The sequence below is a fragment of the Carya illinoinensis genome, chromosome 11 (assembly GCF_018687715.1).
Source record: "Carya illinoinensis cultivar Pawnee chromosome 11, C.illinoinensisPawnee_v1, whole genome shotgun sequence".
NCBI classification, from domain to species: domain Eukaryota; kingdom Viridiplantae; phylum Streptophyta; class Magnoliopsida; order Fagales; family Juglandaceae; genus Carya; species Carya illinoinensis.
In genome coordinates this window covers 30,044,117-30,057,708 of record NC_056762.1, presented here as the reverse complement: position 1 = coordinate 30,057,708, position 13,592 = coordinate 30,044,117, and positions in this window count along the sequence as shown.

Sequence of the window (13,592 nt, the reverse complement as noted above, 5' to 3'; positions counted from 1 at the left end):
TTCTCAGTTTTGAAGCCCAAACCCGTTTGGGGTTCGAAATCTCCAACCTTAGTCACGCTCAGTTCCCCTCCAATTATCCCTATTGTCACCTCACTGTGCTAGCCCTACTGTAACAGCCTGCTAGAAATTTAATTGTGAAATTTTTATTAGATTTAGGAACCTCGTGAAGACCCCATAAGTTTTCACGAATCCATTAATCGCATAGGTTTTAGTCTAACTACATAGTTAGTGTTATTATTTACTATGTTATCCGAAATGTGTTTTTGATTATTAGAGATAGTTAGAAGTGTCAAAATGTATTATGGTTTGTGTCATTAGACTCGGAGGGTTATTTAAGGTCTTATGGCGCAATAACACTTTTTCATAATTTCGGGCGAAATGTCTGTTCAAAACTGTAGATATTATTGGATAAAAATATCTTAAACTAATTTTGTGTATATTATTGGATAAAAATATTTTAAGCTAATTTCGTGGATATTATTGGGTAAAAATATCTTGAGTTGATTTTTGTAGATATTATTAGGTAAGAGAGTCCTACACTCCACTCTCATTCCGGGTAAGAGAGTCCTACACTTAACTCTCACTTCGGGTAAGAGAGTCCTACACTTAACTCTCACTCCAGCCTCATCTCTTCTATATCTCATCCATAAGTCTCTCTAGCCACCCCTCCCCACGAAATGATCTTCATTTACACTTTCTATTAAAAGAATATCAAACACTCTCTCTCGGACAGCTTTTAGGAGTTTTTTACACACCCATTTCGAAACTTTTTTCCTCGTGATCGCATTTGAGGTTTTATAAGAAACGCGGAGATCGAGATCTTGTTACAGGACCTGAAGGAGAATCAGGAGCTGATCAACTAGACACAGTTGACTAAGCGACGGTGTGACATCAATATTAATATAGTAATTAACGTAAATTACTACTTGTACGATTGAGTTGCATCTCTAGTACTTTTTGGATCATAACCATTTTAGACTAGTGTTGTGATCTTAGTTGTTCAATGGGTTTTTATGTATGAAGTATGTTTTAAGTATTTGGGATATTTTCAATTTGGTGCATAGTATTGCTAAAGAAAAAATTTATCCGCTGCGAATATTGCAAATTGTTAAATGCATGTTAGGAACATTGCATCTTATATGTCATGAACGGGGGCAGGTAACCTTGTGTTGCATGTCTCGACACTTCAAATATCCATCCGATCCCAAACGAAATTTGGGGGCGTCACAGGGTGATATCAGAGCAATACGTCTCTGGGCAGTAAATCCACATGTTCTTAGGAAATGCACCAAACATTAGGCTTGAAATTTTAGTTGTCAGTAGGCTTGAATTTTTTAAGGTATGAAAGGTAGTATGTGGTTAAACATAGTTAAAGTTGATTTGATTACAATTGATGGTAGTATTTCATTATGGTTATTTTGGAGTATGTCAAGTCATTAGGGTTGGTAAATTGTACATTGTTTGATTCAAACGAGTCCTTATTTCTATTAATTGAAGTAGTGCTTGAGAATTCAGTTTGGAAGCTGAATTGTTACCCTAGTGGTAAGAGTAACAATTCTCATTAGAAATATTATTGTTCATACCAATGTAGATATAGAATACCTTTTAATAATATGAGAAATGATATTTAGGGTTGATGAATGGTATTCTACATATTTGGAAAATTGTTTTGATTCTGAGAATACGATGGAAATTGTGTTTGGAAGAGTAATTTGATTAGGAGAAGCTTTAGCCATAGTAGGATTCATTTATGATAATAGTTTTACCACGCCGCCAGTAAATGATATCTGGCAAAGCACTATCTTTATGGATATATAGATTGATCTTCTTTTTGGAGACTATTATATGGGGAGTAAAATCTTAGTCTTGAGGATTTATGTGAACATTAGGAACAAATCATTTAGAGTTAAAATAATTGATAACTCATGATGGATAGAAGAGTTATGACAATCATAAGAGAGAAAGTCTCAAGTTTAAGTTATTAACTGGTCAGTTATCGAAGTACCACCTAAGAAGAGGACTGATTGTTACGATTATAAATAAGTAAGTTAGTCCTAAACCAGTAGAACTCCTTGAGATTTTTATTAACTTGAAGATTATTGAGAGTTTGGATATGCATGATTAAATGCATATTTATATGAGTCATTGGATCATGGCATATATATGAAAATCCCTGAAAGAAATAAAATGGAGCACATAAAACATCTTCCAGAAGATAGAAATACAAATATGAATATCTGTGAAGTATTATTTTATTATCATAAAGCAAAATTACAGAAATTTAATGCTCTTTGCCTTAATCTTTAAACGCTCTTGCTCTTCAAAAATCTGCATGTCTTTCCTATCTAAAAGAGTAGCCACTCGAAAAGAAGAGTTAAGCAAAGATTTTAAATCTCTGTTCTCTCACTTTAGTGCTTCTATCTTCATGTTGGATTCCATAAGAAGACTCTGAAGGATAGAAATATTCTCATGGTGTTTGTCAACCCCACCAGTCCTGGATTGCAGTCACTGAGAATATGCGATAATGGCTTATGAGTATCGAGTACCGAGACTCACAAACTCGTAGATAAGTTCATTATCTGACTTATTAGTCAGATCATTATTGGATTGCATTATAGCACCCACGGAAGAAGCATAAACAACTGGTGAACGAGGTGCATAATACCTCATGTTTTGGTAATGAGAAGATTGCTGAGCCATTGCAAAGTGAGTAAGCAGAAAGAGATTGCAGAGTAAAAATGCAGATCAATTTCAGAAAAGTGAAGAAGAAGAAATGCGAAAGAAGATGAACTGAATAATTCTTTTATAGAGAAAATTATGACGAATCATCTCTCGTGAAGCATTTCTCTACAAGAGACAAGAGCAATGTAGTATCATAATTGCGGTGCCTGACAACTACTTAAGAACAAAGTGGTGTCATAGCTGCGGCGCCTGACAACTACAGAAGAGCAAAGTAGTGTCATAGCTATGCGGCGCTTGACAGCTACAGAAGACCTATAAAAATCATGCGGATCAGAATTGGCTGGTTTAAAACAGAGGGCCACCGATTTAAAAGAGAGAGAGAGAGAGAGAGAGAGAGAGAGAGAGGATAACGGCTTAATTTTGATGAATTCTCTACTAACTTTGGTATTTACAAGAACACTTAAAGTATATCGCCTATGTTTTTCTAAAGAAGAGTTTCAGAAGATTATTTACTTGAAGTTTTAGGTTTGGAGAGTGTGTCGATACAACTTGGCCAACCTTGTGGAAAGAAGTATAATATAATTTTTGATTAAACTAAGAGAGTTAAGGAATGACATAATCTCAAAGGCAAATATATACGGGATAGACACCAGGTTGGTAAGCAACACCTATTCCTTAACTTGTTATTTCTTACTTACTTCGATTTCGAGGACGAAATCTTTTTTTTTTAGGAGGGGAGATTGTAACAGCCCGCTAGAAATTTAATTGTGAAATTTCTATTAGCTTTAGGAACCTCGTGAAGACCCCATAAGTTTTCACGAATCCATTAATCGTATAGGTTTTAGTCTAACTACATAGTTAGTGTTATTATTTACTATGGTATCCGAAATGTGTTTTTGATTATTGGAGATAGTTAGAAGTGTCAAAATGTATTATGGTTTGTACCATTAGACTCGGAGGGTTATTTAAGGTCTTATGGCGCAATAACACTTTTTCATAATTTCGGGCGAAATGTCTGTTCAAAACTGTAGATATTATTGGATAAAAATATCTTAAACTAATTTTGTGTATATTATTGGATAAAAATATTTTAAGCTAATTTCGTGGATATTATTGAGTAAAAATATCTTGAGTTGATTTTTGTAGATATTATTAGGTAAGAGAGTCCTACACTCCACTCTCACTCCGAGTAAGAGAGTCCTACACTTAACTCTCACTTCGGGTAAGAGAGTTCTACACTTAACTCTCACTCCAGCCTCATCTCTTCCATATCTTATCCATAAGTATTTCCAGCCACCCCTCCCCACGAAATGATCTTTATTTACACTTTCCATTAAAAGAATATCAAACACTCTCTCTCAGACAGCTTTTAGGAGTTCTTTTGCACGCCCATTTCGAAACTTTTTTTCCTCGTGATTGCGCTTGAGGTTTTATAAGAAACGCGGAGATCGAGATCTTGTTACAGGACCTGAAGGAGAATCAGGAGCTGATCAACTAGACACAGTTGACTAAGCAACAGTACGACATCAATATTAATATAGTAATTAACGTAAATTACTACTTGTATGATTGAGTTGCATCTCTAGTACTTTTTGGATCATAACCATTTTAGACTAGTGTTGTGATCTTAGTTGTTCAATGGGTTTTTATGTATGAATTATGTTTTAAGTATTTGAGATATTTTCAATTTGGTGCATAGTATTGCTAAAGAAAAAATTTATCCGCTGCGAATATTGCATATTGTTAAATGCATGTTAGGAACATTGCATCTTATATGTCATGAACGGGGGCAGGCAACTTTGTGTTGCATGTCTCAACACTTCAAATGTCCATCCGATCCCAAACGAAATTTGGGGGCGTCACACCTACACTGGTGACGATGATCTCCTCCATCAATTGGTCTCTCTGTCTATCTCAATCTCTTAACCCCAAACTGATTTTTGGGTTCAAAAATACCCAATGTGCCTCCTCCCTCTAGCCTTTGGTGCACGCCTTGTAGCCACTCCTCGCTGGTTGAGCTTTTTGTATGGGTGTGTATGTATCAAGATCCCAAGACAAAATGGTGGATCATGTCGATGAAGTTCTTCTAGTCACTCAGGAGCACACAATACTGAGTAGCATTCATTGGGTTGTCACTAGGTGATAACATACTTGAGTGAGATGGTCATGCTCTCAGGTCGAAGTTGGGACCTCTCTAATAGTAGAGGTTAAAGGATGTCGGGGTCAAAGACAAGGCACGAAGTCAAGTGTCACTCATAACAAAGTCACACACACGATCGTTACTCGTGGTGTGGTGAACGAAGCCAAGGTGTGCGAATGAAACATTTAGAGGAGACTATGATGCATACATTAATAAAATGGGTATTTTGAGAAATGAGATTTTTTTGGGTGTGTATCAACTTGCATGGGAATCGTGTTGAGTAAGTGAGTTTCATTATGTGGTAGCCTTTTGGATGAAATTGATTGTTATTTGGTTAAGTTTAATTTTGGTTAACTGTGAAATGTTAATAATCAATTTCCCCATCAATTACTTGCATAACTTTCATTTCCACATACATGCATTTTTTAGTGTCTTAGTTTCACTTATTGAAATTTGGTTAAATCTCATTGTGGTATTCCTACTACAATCCTGCTCTTTAGAACGATAGATTTTGATGCAGATGAAGATGAAGAGTTTAGTAGTGGTTATGAGCATGGAGATTCAACACTACCAAATGATTGAGGATTGAGGCTTTTCCCCCACGTTGTTAAGTTGATATGTTTGAATCGTTTTGAAAAACTGGATAACTATAGTTATTTTTCTGCTTATGGTTGGAGACATGTGACTTTTGGATAATATAGTGATGTGATGTATTTTTAAATTTATTGGCACTATTATTTAGATTTAATGACTATCCATTTAATTTTCACTGCGGATTAATTGTACACTTTTAATTGAGCATGTGAGTACACATTTTGTTATCACTACATGCAAGGAGTGTATGATTTGTACGGCCAACATCCAGGCATCGCGGTCCTTGGCAAGACAAGGACCATGTGTGCCACAAGAATTTTGAGTGGAAGAGTTAAGATTAATCTTTTAACGGGGTTAATTTATATTATTATAATAATTTTTATTTTTATATGTTATATATATATATATGTATATACAATTAGGTGTGCAAATCCTCTATTGGTTTCGTTGGCGGCTCCAACTTCAGCCGACACCCACTCTGCCTTCGACTCCTACGGAGTAGGAGTGACTCGAAATTTATGACGGAGTCCATATGGGTTCTAAACTCTGATTCCAAATTTCTGGTCATTTCCCGAGTAGTCCAGGATGTGTTAGTCATTCATATCACTACTAATGCCTCTAAGTTGGTGTTTAGCACTAGAGGTCGCATGTTTGATGCTTATTGGAGTTTATTGGGTCTAACCACCTTGGAGACCCTCATTTGCACATAGAACTGACTAACTTTAATGCCTATTAGATTAGATATTTTTTATGATGCCAAGAACTATAGGTTTCAATTGGGTAATTTTATGCGTTTAACATTCATTTTTAAATGATTGATTACATATTTTTCATGTTTAAAATATTTAAGTTATAAATTTTATTATTTTGTAGACCTAGCAATGAACCCCAAAATAATTACGGATGATTGAGACGATGACACCATGGGATGGAGTCTGGACTATCCGACATATCATTAACTTTCATTTGAGGTATTTTACTGTTGGGGGTATAAATAATTCGATTTGGATCGGCAAAACCGACTAGACCAAAATTTTTGGTCCAAATCGAACTGAACCAAATTCTGGACCAGTCAGTCTCAGTCTCAAAATATGTGGACCGATGACATTCGATTCGATCATGAGGTCTACAAATTTTTTCGAACCAAATAATTAGGTAATTTTCTTTTAAATACCTAAGTTGCAAGTAAGCATGAATAATCTATGTATAATGAAATTATTTAATATTCATTAATCATATATAAAATATATGACATTATTAATAATTATGCTAAAGAGTAAGTCTAAGTTAGTAAGTAGTAATTATTAACATCATAAATATAATTATAGTAAAATACTTTTTTAATGAGTTAGTTAAATAATTCATATAATAATTCACTTAATTTTAATTTAACAATTTAAATAATTTTTTATTAATTTATTTGAAAAAAAAAATAATTAGGCCGGGCCAAATGGACCAATTGGACCAGGTCATGTCCCAATGGATGTTTAGGGAAAATGAAATTTCGGTCCATCACTGGACCAGACCAATTTACAACCGTATTTACTGTTAGTATGTTTAATTTGGGTAAGTATTGTAATGTCTAACTTTTTTTAATTTCTAAAACAATGTAGGATACTCGGAATTGGAGGCTAATAATGCTGATACTTATTTATTGTAAATTGTAGTTTTTTGTTTTAGGGTTGATTGTGATTGTAAATTGGTTGAGGACCTTAGTGAAGTTGGTAATTAGGGTTGGTTGTGATTGTGGTAGAATAGTGGTTGTTTGGTGGTGGTTGACAGGTTTTGAACTTATGCTTGTGGAGGCTGTTTGGTTGCCATTGTGGTGGTGGTTTGATAGTTCATTGCATTTTTAATTTTTTTTTTTTTTTTGTGATTGTGTATTTTTTTTTCTCTTATGTTTTGTAATGTATATAATTTACTCATTGTATCTATGTTTTTAATTATTTGTTACAGTATTTTTCGAACATGGGAACCCCATTGGGCTATTGGTTATTTTTAGTTTATTTTTTAAAATTTTTTAACAAGTTTTTCAAAAATAGAGTGCCCAAACAGATATTGGGCCCTGGGCAAGCCCAACTCTGATCGGAGCTAAGAGTTAAACTTCAACTCGGAGCCCAAAAATACCTCTGACCCCAATCAGATTTGGAGTTTGGAGGTGGGTTATCCAACTCTGTTGGAGTCGGAGCCCACCCCTAAATATTAGGGGGGAGATTTGGCCGATTCGGACTGGCTATTTTTGGACCGAACTAGACTAAATTGTGTCCAATTCGATCCAAATCGAACCAGGACCGAATGAATTTGGTCCAGTTTTGAGTACCAATACTATAACTAATAATTATAATATATAATACTAGTATATATTAATAATTATGCAATTTATTATGTAATTTTTATTTAATAATACTAGTATATACAGGGACCAGACCAAACCAGTCCCTATGGATGTTTGGTCCAGTGGTGAAAATGATGGACCCCCCTCTCAAACAACAACACACGCACAAACAAAAGACCGTCTCACCTCTACAGTAAGTAAGTACAACATGCATCATTGTAAACCTAATTATAGATATAAAAATATAAAAACATATTTATTAATAGGAATAAATTTAATACATTTAGTAGGATTAACGGATCATGAATTATAAATTATGATTTTTCTTCTTCGACTAAAATGAAATATATTTTTTTAAAAATATAGTCTTGTGAAAGTATAAAAATGATTCAAATGAAGAAGAAATAATAGAGAAGAATTATAAATTGTTGGTTTAGAAAAATATATCTTTTAACTTTCAGAACATTTTAGTCAAAATAGTAATCCAACTATTTTTATTTTTTTATTTTTTGAAAGTAATCCAACTATTTTTATTAAGGTTGATTGAATACTTACATATCTTCACATTAGTATAATATTTGATTATGATATATGAATTAAATACTTACAAATTTATTTTTAAAACAATAATGAACCGTTGTTTTAGGTCACATGGCAGTTATCCAACTACCAATATTAATTTTTTTAGTTTTATGTTGGAGAAAGTCTCCTCTAAAAACTCTCTCGCTGAGAGGGAAATAGGTGGAGTGTGTGTCTTGGTGCTCCTGGAGTGATTGAAGAATTTGCTTCCCCTTGATCAAACTCTATAGATTAAGGTGGGAAGAAATGAAGGATTTGGAGATGCAATGGGATCAATTTAGCCTTACTGAAGAGGAGAACTCGGTAATTGAGATAGGCTCTATTGATCTAAGCGAAGTTACAGAGAAATGAGAGCTGTGCTTAGTGTGCAAATTATGGTCTGATTGGCGTGTGGCGAAGGAGATTGTACATGCTACCATGGCTAAGATCTGGAGAGTTGATAGCTCTTTCACTTTCCAGGAGGTTAGTACAAATCTGTTTGTTATTACCTCTGTGTGCAAGGAGGATAAAGACCGAGTGTTAGAAGGGAGGCATTGGCTATTTGATAACTGTTTATTAGTTCTTAAGCCTCTTGATGGTTTCATCCATCCGATGAAGATGGATTTTGATTGTGAGAGTTTTTGGATTCAAATGCATAATTTGCCTTTTGTTTGTATGAAAAGTGAGATTGAAAAGCAAATAGGGGAGTCGATAGAGATGGTTCAGGAGGTTGATGTAAGGGAGGGTGGATCTGAATGGGGAGGTGATCTGAGAGTTAAGGTTGAGTTGAATTTGAAGAAGGCTATTGCTCGTCTTAGAATTGTGAATGTATTAGGAAAGAAGTACTGGATTTCTCTAAAATATGAGAAATTACCTAGAATTTGCTTTGGTTGTGGCATGATTGTCCATGGGGGGAAATGTTGCTCTAGTTCAAGTGGAAATGTATTAGGGAAACAATATGGAATTTGGCTGGTTTGATACAGTAGCTGGTTTGTGGGGAGTAGAGAGCAAGGTTTTTGGTTATATGAATGATGAGTTGCAGAAGGAATTCAGTATGCTAGAGGTTTTGGTTGCTCTTAAAGATATAGGCCATCTGAAATCTCCTGGGCCAGATGGCTTTGGAGCATGCTTCTACTAGAACTATTGGAGTACTGTTGGAGAGGAGGTAAGTCAAGCTATCTTATCTTTTTTGAATGGAAAGGCTGGGTTGAATGGGTCTATTAATTTTACTCATATTGCTTTAATTCCTAAAGTTGAAAAACCTGTTGTTGCTAGTGATTTTCGGCCTATAAGCCTTTGTAATGTATTGTACAAATTAGTATCAAAAGTCTTAGCTAATAGGTTAAAGAAAGTGTTGCCAGAGATTATTTCAAAGAATTAAAGTGCCTTCCTTCCTGGGAGGTTAATCACAGATAATATAATGGTTGCATATGAGACTTTACATACCATGAAGATAAGGCAAAAAGGAAGGGTTGGTAGCATGGCATTGAAGCTGGATATTTCAAAGGCCTATGATAGAATTAACTGGGGCTTTTTGGAGGCGATAATAAGAAAGTTTGGCTTTGGTGAAAGGTGGATTAAACTAGTGATAGTATGTGTTACTTCTGTAACATATTCTGTCTTGGTTAATGGGTAGCCAGGTTACACTATTAAGCCTTCTAGGGGAATACGCCAAGGAGACTCTATACCCCGTATTTGTTTATTCTTTGTGCTGAAGGTCTAAGCTCTTTTATTGACATGGCTGAAAGGAGAGGTGATATAAGTGGGGTTGCTGTAACCAGAGGAGGCATAAGAGTAAATCATTTACTCTTTGCTGATGATTCTGTCATATTTGGAAGGGCTAAGTTGTCTAAGTGGTTTAAGATTCAAGAACTCCTAAGCACTTATGAGAGGGCTTTAGGACAGAGTTTGAATAGACAAAAAGCTATAATATTTTTTAGCTCCAATACACCAATGACAGTTAGAAGACAGATCCAGCAAGAAGCAGGAATTGCTACATGTGGCAATTTTGAAAAATACCTTGGTCTTCCTTTCATTGTAGGTAGATCAATGTATAATACATTCAGGAGCTTAAAGGAAAGAGTATGGCACAAGGTGAACAATTGGAAGAATACATTCCTCTCGCAGGCAGGGAAGGAAATATTATTGAAAGCTGTTGTCCAAACAATCCCAACATATTCAATGAGTGTTTTCATGCTGCTAAGGAGATTGTGTAAAGAAATTGCTGCGGTTATGGCCAGATTTTGGTGGGGGCATATTCAAAATGATAAAAGAATTCATTGGAGGAGTTGGTCAAAAATTGGAGAATCAAAGAAAAGAGGAGGGTTGGGCTTTAGGGAGCTCGAGAGCTTTAACAAAGCTATGTTGGCCAAGCAAGTTTGGAGGATTTTGAATAATCCTTCTTCTTTGGTAGCAAGGGCAATGAAGGAGAAATACTTCAAAAGGGAGAATCTGTTGGAAGCTAGATTGGGTCATGGTCCTTCTCTGATATGGACAAGTCTATGGTCTTCTATGGGTTTGCTTAAAACTGGTCTAATTTGGCAGGTTGGGAGGGGCAATAAGATTAAAATTTAGAAGGATAAATGGATTCCATCGTCCTCTTCTCATATGGTGCTTTCCCCAGTGAAAATTCTACCTGAAGATGCTTGTGTTAACCAACTTATAGATGAGAGTATAGGTCATTGGAAGGCATTGTTGATTTCTGAAATTTTCAGTGCAGAAGATGTTGAAGCTATTTGTTGCATTCCTCTTAGCAGGTTGGGGTCTGAGGATAGAATGAGATGGGGCTATTCACATAATAGTCTTTTTTTTATATGATGAGTGCCTATCATCTTAAGCATTCGAGGTTGATAGCTGAGAAGGGGGGAAATTCCAATGTGTTAGAAAATGAATTTGGTAGGAAATCGATATGGAAATTAAAAGTGTAGGGAGTGGTAAACAGTTTCTATGGAAGGCTTGTCATGACTTACTACCTACCAGAATGAATTTGACCAAGAAGAAAATAATAGATGATAGCATGTGTCCAATATGTGAGAGGGGAAAGGAGCAAGGTTTTAAAAACCGTTCCGTTCCGGCCGGAATGGCCGGAATTTTTCGTGCCGGAACAGTGACCGGAACGGGATAGGTACCTATTCCGTTCCGGGTCAAATTCCGGCCGTTCCGGTCAAATTCCGGCCGTTCCGGTCAATTCCGGCCGGAATTCCGGTATTCCGGCCGGAATAGTAATTCCGGTCCGGAAAAAAAAAAAAAAAAAAAAAAAAAAAAAAAAAAAAAAAACTCTTGTAAATAAGTTAAAAAATAATGAATAAAATTATACTTTTAGAATTCAAATACCCCTTTCCGTACACTAGAAGTATTGTTACTTTTAATCATTTGTCTATTCTTTAATTTTTTTTCTTTTATTTTTGTGTCTTAACTCAAGTTTGTGATTTTTTTCAATATATATTCATTTTATAAATCTTTAATTCTTCTATATATATACACATATACATATCACACACTTACATATATATGTATTTATTTTATTAATTGTTAGTTTATATAAACATATAAATATTTATATATAATATATAATTAATCCCGAAACGGTACACCGAAACGTACCGGTACCGAAATATTCCGTTCCAGTGCCTCAACCGGAATGGTCTCCGGAACGGATTTCAAAACTTTGGAAAGGAGTCTACTATTCATGTCTTGTGGGGTTGTCCAGTTGCATCAGATGTGTGGGCACAAAATGACAGACCTGTTCACAAATGGGCAAGTTCAGTAGGGGATTTCATGGAGCTTTGGAAGTAGCTAAATTATTGTTTGGAGGAGGAGAATGTTGGTTTGGTGGCCTGCATTTTGAGAAAAATATGGTTGAGAAGGAACACTGTTATTTTTGAAAAGAAGTTTGAATGCCCGAAAGCCTTAACTAGTGCTGCTCGACAGAATCTTGCAGAATTCAGAGAAGCTAATACTGGTCCTATGTCTACTCAGACTAATAAAATTATGGCTAGATGGAAGAAGCCTGATGTGTTGGCCTGTAAAACTAATTGGGATGTTGCCATTGATGCTACTAATAAGAGAGTGGGAATTGGAATTATAATTAGAGATTCGGAGGGGAAGATTCTTGCTTGTTTGTGCTTAAGAGTAAATAATTTGTCGAAGCCTGTTTGTGCTTAGGCATATGCTTTGAGAAGGGCTATGTTTTTTTGCTTAGAGTTTGGCTATTCAAATGCAGTTTTTGAAGGAGATTCTCTAGTAGTGGTTAATCCTACTAACAGTGAAGGTGAAGTGGGTACAGATTATAGTATTATCATTGAGGATACTAGGAAAATGCTTAATAATAATGTGAATTGGTCTGTAAAGTTTACTAATAGGGAAGCTAACAATGTAGCTCATATATTGGCCAAATTAGCTCTTGATTGTAGTGATGAAATTATATGAATTGAGGAGGGTCCTTCACAGATAAAATTCTATGTTGAAGGAAAAATATTGTAATTATTGATTGGATGTTAATGAAATATGTAGGGGCCTTTCTAGCTCTTACTTGTTCTTAAAAAAAAAAAAAATTCACATGGCAGTTCTAGTTCCGGATTTTCTAAGCTTAGGCCGGCCCGACTAACACGTTATTAGGAATTGTTTTCTTAGAGAAAGTTTGGGCTTAATTTTGGCCCTTAAGTCAGCTTGGGCTGGAGTACACTAAGACTTTCTTCGTAACAACTTCACTTCTTCATCCCTTATTTTCCTTTGAGGTCATTAATTATTACAATGTATAATATATAGCCAACGATAAATTATCAGATTTCACTAAAAATAAGAGAAATACCATAAGGAAGTCTTACACCACACAACTCTATCTAATGAATATGTGATCTATTATTTTTATCCTTTTATTTAAACACACATATATTTAAGTATTAAGAGATAAGTACAAAAATGATAAATCACATGTTGATTAAGTCTTATTTTCTTTTTTCACTTTTTTATTTGGATGGATTAATAAACAATAATAGTTGTTTGTTTTAATATGAGTTTGATTTGAGAATTTTGCTTATTGCAACCTCCTTTCTAATAAATGTATTTCTCTATTATAAGTGAGGATTTATTAATAAAAAAATGAATTACGCCTATTTCTTAAAAGAAACTTCACCAAGATCTTCAACTCTTGATCTTTGACGTCTTACGATGTATTTCCAATGTTATATTTGAGAGAGGATATACATCTCTTTCTTACTAATTATGGGAATTTAAAGAAAATAATTAAATATGCATTTTTCTTAATAATAACTAATAAATACA